General features: G+C 39.5%; 1 non-coding gene across 1 annotated transcript; it reads left to right on the forward strand.

The window, feature by feature from the left end:
• The first annotated feature begins 5241 nt into the window (after window positions 1–5241).
• Window positions 5242–5314, forward strand: TRNAE-CUC (transfer RNA glutamic acid (anticodon CUC)). Its single transcript has one exon. It is a non-coding gene; the product is annotated as a tRNA-Glu (tRNA).
• The last annotated feature ends 1224 nt before the right edge of the window (window positions 5315–6538 follow it).

Raw genomic sequence — 6538 nt, forward strand, 5'->3', positions numbered from 1 at the left:
CATGAGTGTTGCCAAGCAGGAAGACATATGGTGGGTGCAATTAGTACATCCATGAGAGAGAGAGAGAGAGAGAGAGAGAGAGAGAGAGAGAGAGAGAGAAACTATGTGTGGTGCATTGATGAATACCTTTTGTATAGAACATGAAGACACAGCAAGAGACGCCATTATTGAGAAAAACTAGTCATCTAATCTTGGTCGTCGTCGACTCTAACCTCATGCTTTCGCCTCCTCACATTTCTCAATAATCATATCTCCAAGTTCTTATCCTCATTAAAGTGCAGTCCACATGTCTGCGTACAAAGGGAACGCTTGCTCCACATTTGCTAGAAACAAGTCCGCAGCTTGCGATCATGGTGCCCCTCCAAGCCGAAAAAGTTTTAGGAAGCTATCTTTATTAACAAAATTTTCTTAAATACTCCTCTAAAGCCACGTGTAGAGGGAGGAGGGGCCTATATTATTGAGTTTGTGTTAGCCTATATTATTGACACCGCTTGAATTCATGATTGATGGTCAATTGGAATACTTAGATGTTTTTTGATTATGAAATGTGAATCACATGTGAGTTTAATTATTACAAAGAAGCCTCATTGCAATGCTAATTGAGCCAAATTTGAGCTTGTGTGCTTACTTTTTGAGTGTGTGTATTGCCTGATTATGTCAAATTAGGATTAACTTTTAAGAAATTAAGCATGCATGCATTCAAATATGATTGATCAAATATGCAAATGAAGTGATGGAATGTGAAATTCATGGGTTTTTGCATAAAATTTTGACCTAAAATTGGGTGCATATGCCACTCAATGGCATTTGATATCCAATATGTGATTGAATTGTTAGTACCTGTTTCTAATCATGATGATTAATTTGGCCCAATAACTGGTGTGTAAACCATAAAATTTCCTCAAGAGTTGAGTTGGATTACTCACTTGATGCAAAATTCTGGGTAATTTGTGTGTATTGCCGTGATAATAATTGATAATCTGATGAACATGGCAATGTTGCATTGATGTGTGTGCCAAATTGTATCCATGTGGGCAAGTAATCATTTAAAGAAAATCACACACAATCTTGCATGTGCTTCAATAGTGTAGTGCACCAAAACAAGGCCAAAATTTTCATAAGGATAGCATCTAATGGGCAAGATTCTAATGCAAGAATATCTATATTTTGAATTTTTGAAACATAGCAAAAAATTCATATTTCCTTTTCAAGCGATAGACCCACACCTTTTGAGTAGAGTCAAGTTGCTTAAGATGCCAAAGCATACTTTGACACCAATTGTTGGAAATAGAGGGCCAAAAATAAATGTGAAGATGGAGAAGATAAAGAAGAAGCTTAAGAGCACATAACAGAGGAAGTAATATTACCAAGCGTGCTATAAAAAAAAAAAACACTTGGCCTATACCGATAGCCATATATATACAATCTAGGGGAGAACGTCATAACAAGGGAAAAAAAGTGTCCCGACAATCCTAAGTATGTTCACACACATGACTACCATAATACGATAACAATACTCAAATGAGACAAGCATCAGGATAGTATTTCTTGAATAAAAGTAACTACGTTTGAAGAGGGATAGGATCTTGTAAAGCATGCAATCAAAATCTTTCTCTTTTATTTAAATTTCTAGTGTTGCAACAAGACCGGGCACAAAAAAAGAATCCAATAGCCCATCTAAACTTCAAAAAGACTACCAATATCTTTTTTTGAGGAGTCTTGACTATGAATTTCAGTTGAAGCATCACCAAGCTCGATGCTTTTTTTAGTAGACCCTGACTACCAATCTCAGTGTGCCTGTGCTTGCTTACGTGATGTGCCGACCAAAGAAGCCATATATATACAATCTAGGGGGAGAACCTCATAACAAGGGAAAAAAGTGTCCCGACAATCCTAAGTATGTTCACACACATGACTACCATAATACGATAACAATACTCAGACGAGACAAGCATCAGGATAGTATTTCTTGAATAAAAGTAACTACGTTTAAAGAGAGATAGAATCCTGTAAAGCATTACCAATATCTTTTTTGGAGGAGTCTTGACTATGAATTTCAGTTGAAGCATCACCAAGCTCGATGCTTTTTTTAGTAGACCCTGACTACCAATCTCAGTGTGCCTGTGCTTGCTTACGTGATGTGCCGACCAAAGAAGCGGCGACTTTTCATACATGAAAAACAAATGCTTTTTTTGAAGAGTCTTGACTATGAATTTCAGTTGAAGGATCACCAAGCTTAATGCTTTTTTTAGTAGACTTTGACTACCAATCTGTGTGTGTGTGTGTGTGTGTGTGTGTGTGTGTGTGTGTGTGTGTGTGTGTGCTTGCTTACGTCATGTGCTGACCAAAGAAGCACCGACTTTTCATACATGAAAAATAGCCCTTGTGAGGCATAAATCAGTGTATTCTAAAAGACCAAATCCAGGATTGGATTCTCGTCAAGTTCTTTTTGCGCTTTCAAAATTATAGCATACTCAACGTAGATGACATGAGTGTTGCCAAGCAGGAAGACATATGGTGGGTGCAATTAATACATCCATGAGAGAGAGAGAGAGAGAGAAACTATGTGTGGTGCATTGATGAATACCTTTTGTATAGAACATGAAGACACGGCAAGAGACGCCATTATTGAGAAAAACTAGTCATCTAATCTCGGTCGTCGTCGACTCTAACCTCATGCTTTCGCCTCCTCACATTTCTCAATAATCATATCTCCAAGTTCTTATCCTCATTAAAGTGCAGTCCACATGTCTGCGTACAAAGGGAACGCTTGCTCCACATTTGCTAGAAACAAGTCCGCAGCTTGCGATCATGGTGCCCCTCCAAGCCGAAAAAGTTTTAGGAAGCTATCTTTATTAACAAAATTTTCTTAAATACTCCTCTAAAGCCACGTGTAGAGGGAGGAGGGGCCTATATTATTGAGTTTGTGTTAGCCTATATTATTGACACCGCTTGAATTCATGATTGATGGTCAATTGGAATACTTAGATGTTTTTTGATTATGAAATGTGAATCACATGTGAGTTTAATTATTACAAAGAAGCCTCATTGCAATGCTAATTGAGCCAAATTTGAGCTTGTGTGCTTACTTTTTGAGTGTGTGTATTGCCTGATTATGTCAAATTAGGATTAACTTTTAAGAAATTAAGCATGCATGCATTCAAATATGATTGATCAAATATGCAAATGAAGTGATGGAATGTGAAATTCATGGGTTTTTGCATAAAATTTTGACCTAAAATTGGGTGCATATGCCACTCAATGGCATTTGATATCCAATATGTGATTGAATTGTTAGTACCTGTTTCTAATCATGATGATTAATTTGGCCCAATAACTGGTGTGTAAACCATAAAATTTCCTCAAGAGTTGAGTTGGATTACTCACTTGATGCAAAATTCTGGGTAATTTGTGTGTATTGCCGTGATAATAATTGATAATCTGATGAACATGGCAATGTTGCATTGATGTGTGTGCCAAATTGTATCCATGTGGGCAAGTAATCATTTAAAGAAAATCACACACAATCTTGCATGTGCTTCAATAGTGTAGTGCACCAAAACAAGGCCAAAATTTTCATAAGGATAGCATCTAATGGGCAAGATTCTAATGCAAGAATATCTATATTTTGAATTTTTGAAACATAGCAAAAAATTCATATTTCCTTTTCAAGCGATAGACCCACACCTTTTGAGTAGAGTCAAGTTGCTTAAGATGCCAAAGCATACTTTGACACCAATTGTTGGAAATAGAGGGCCAAAAATAAATGTGAAGATGGAGAAGATAAAGAAGAAGCTTAAGAGCACATAACAGAGGAAGTAATATTACCAAGCGTGCTAAAAAAAAAAAAAACACTTGGCCTATACCGATAGCCATATATATACAATCTAGGGGAGAACATCATAACAAGGGAAAAAAAGTGTCCCGACAATCCTAAGTATGTTCACACACATGACTACCATAATACGATAACAATACTCAAATGAGACAAGCATCAGGATAGTATTTCTTGAATAAAAGTAACTACGTTTGAAGAGGGATAGGATCTTGTAAAGCATGCAATCAAAATCTTTCTCTTTTATTTAAATTTCTAGTGTTGCAACAAGACCGGGCACAAAAAAAGAATCCAATAGCCCATCTAAACTTCAAAAAGACTACCAATATCTTTTTTTGAGGAGTCTTGACTATGAATTTCAGTTGAAGCATCACCAAGCTCGATGCTTTTTTTAGTAGACCCTGACTACCAATCTCAGTGTGCCTGTGCTTGCTTACGTGATGTGCCGACCAAAGAAGCCATATATATACAATCTAGGGGGAGAACCTCATAACAAGGGAAAAAAGTGTCCCGACAATCCTAAGTATGTTCACACACATGACTACCATAATACGATAACAATACTCAGACGAGACAAGCATCAGGATAGTATTTCTTGAATAAAAGTAACTACGTTTAAAGAGAGATAGAATCCTGTAAAGCATTACCAATATCTTTTTTGGAGGAGTCTTGACTATGAATTTCAGTTGAAGCATCACCAAGCTCGATGCTTTTTTTAGTAGACCCCGACTACCAATCTCAGTGTGCCTGTGCTTGCTTACGTGATGTGCCGACCAAAGAAGCGGCGACTTTTCATACATGAAAAACAAATGCTTTTTTTGAAGAGTCTTGACTATGAATTTCAGTTGAAGGATCACCAAGCTTAATGCTTTTTTTAGTAGACTTTGACTACCAATCTCAGTGTGTGTGTGTGTGTGTGTGCTTGCTTACGTCATGTGCTGACCAAAGAAGCGCCGACTTCTCATACATGAAAAATAGCCCTTGTGAGGCATAAATCAATGTATTCTAAAAGACCAAATCCAAGACTTGGCAATTTCCCTCCCGGCATAGGTGGCCCCCTTACCCTAGGGGAGTTGTCCTACTAAACCCTAGGGGAGTTGTCCTACTAAACGTTTTAGGAAGCTATCTTTATTAACAAAATTTTCTTAAATACTCCTCTAAAGCCACGTGTAGAGGGAGGAGGGGCTTGTTGCTTTGCTTCATGCAGTGACACACACCCACCCATTTTGCACTCAACAGCTCATGTGCCCGTGCTACGAGCTGAAGACAGGATTCACCAGCTCGCTCTTCTTCGAGAAAATCAACAGGAAGGTGGAGTCTTCTAGCCTTGATGGGGTTCAGCGCAGCAGAAGCTATGAAATCTGTTTTTTTTTCCTAGCGTGTTGCCGCAAGGTAACGAACAGCTCTCCGTTGTAGTCTAGTCGGTTAGGATACTCGGCTCTCACCCGAGTGACCCGGGTTCAAGTCCCGGCAACGGAAGATTTTGACTGCTGCGTGGTGTCTGAAAAGGCAGCCTGGCGGGGGATACTTTGGTCCTTGAGCCGGGGGCAGAGCCATTTTTACACTCGGCTCTCACCCGAGTGACCCGGGTTCAAGTCCCGGCAACGGAAGATTTTGACTGCTGCGTGGTGTCTGAAAAGGCAGCCTGGCGGGGGATACTTTGGTCCTTGAGCCGGGGGCAGAGCCATTTTTACACTGGCAAAACTTTTTGCACGGGCTAGATTTCGAGAGAACTGATACACTGGCAAATGCTTCAAATGCACACCGTGCCAGTGAGGATTGGGCATTAATAGCCTTGTGATGCATACAACAATTATCAGCTTTGTAATTCACTCTTGAAGACATGACTACTTCCCATTGTTTGTCAATCCATCAAGCCCGTAGTGTTCATCAGATGGCTCCAAATAGAAAAATTGTATACATCAACAACATTGAATGCTTCAATTAATGACAGACTTTGCCCAAGCTTAGAGAGGAGACGATTACTTGCAAGCATGGCTTGGTCGCAACCACAGTTTAGTGGAAGTCCAAGTGTTGGCGATTACTAGCCAAGTGGATTCTCTGTAGTTCAGACAGCTGAAGGCAAATAAGTTGATTGGTTGTATGTTGGTTCCGTGTCTCCCAGACAAATACAGCTTGCTGCCCATGGCTCCTACAGCATCCGAGGAGCTAATTGCGAAATTCTTGTATCCAAGACCTTCGCCGCCCAATCACGGCATGGGGCCTAAGTTGCCTTATGCTATCAATACCATGGATTGCCAACATAGGGGCTTCTCACGACCTTCAGTTGGTTCGAGCAAGACAATTTTTGGTTGGTGACATGCTTCAGAGTCATTTTTGGTGGGCTACCAGATGCCAAGGAAAGGCTCTCTCTCTCTCTCTCTCTCTCTCTCTCTCCACATATGGTGGCAATGACACACACACACACAAAGCACATACACACACATACCCTAGCTATCATGCACACAATTTTGGCTACTACAGTCTACATATTGTTGCAAAATGTTGGATTTGTGTAGGGGTAAAAGCATGTATTGCTGGTATCACTATTTCACTTTTTGGTGGTTGGCTTAGCAAAAAGTAGGACACGGTGAATTTTTGCAAATCTTATCAAAAATTTACAGACATTGCAATTTTGGATTCTTGTTGTCAAAAGGTTCCCAATGATGTACAACATTGTTGGTATCGTAATACGGGATACAT

The sequence above is a fragment of the Adiantum capillus-veneris genome, chromosome 25 (genome assembly GCF_014529385.1).
Source record: "Adiantum capillus-veneris isolate H3 chromosome 25, ASM1452938v2, whole genome shotgun sequence".
In the NCBI taxonomy this organism is placed as follows: domain Eukaryota; kingdom Viridiplantae; phylum Streptophyta; class Polypodiopsida; order Polypodiales; family Pteridaceae; genus Adiantum; species Adiantum capillus-veneris.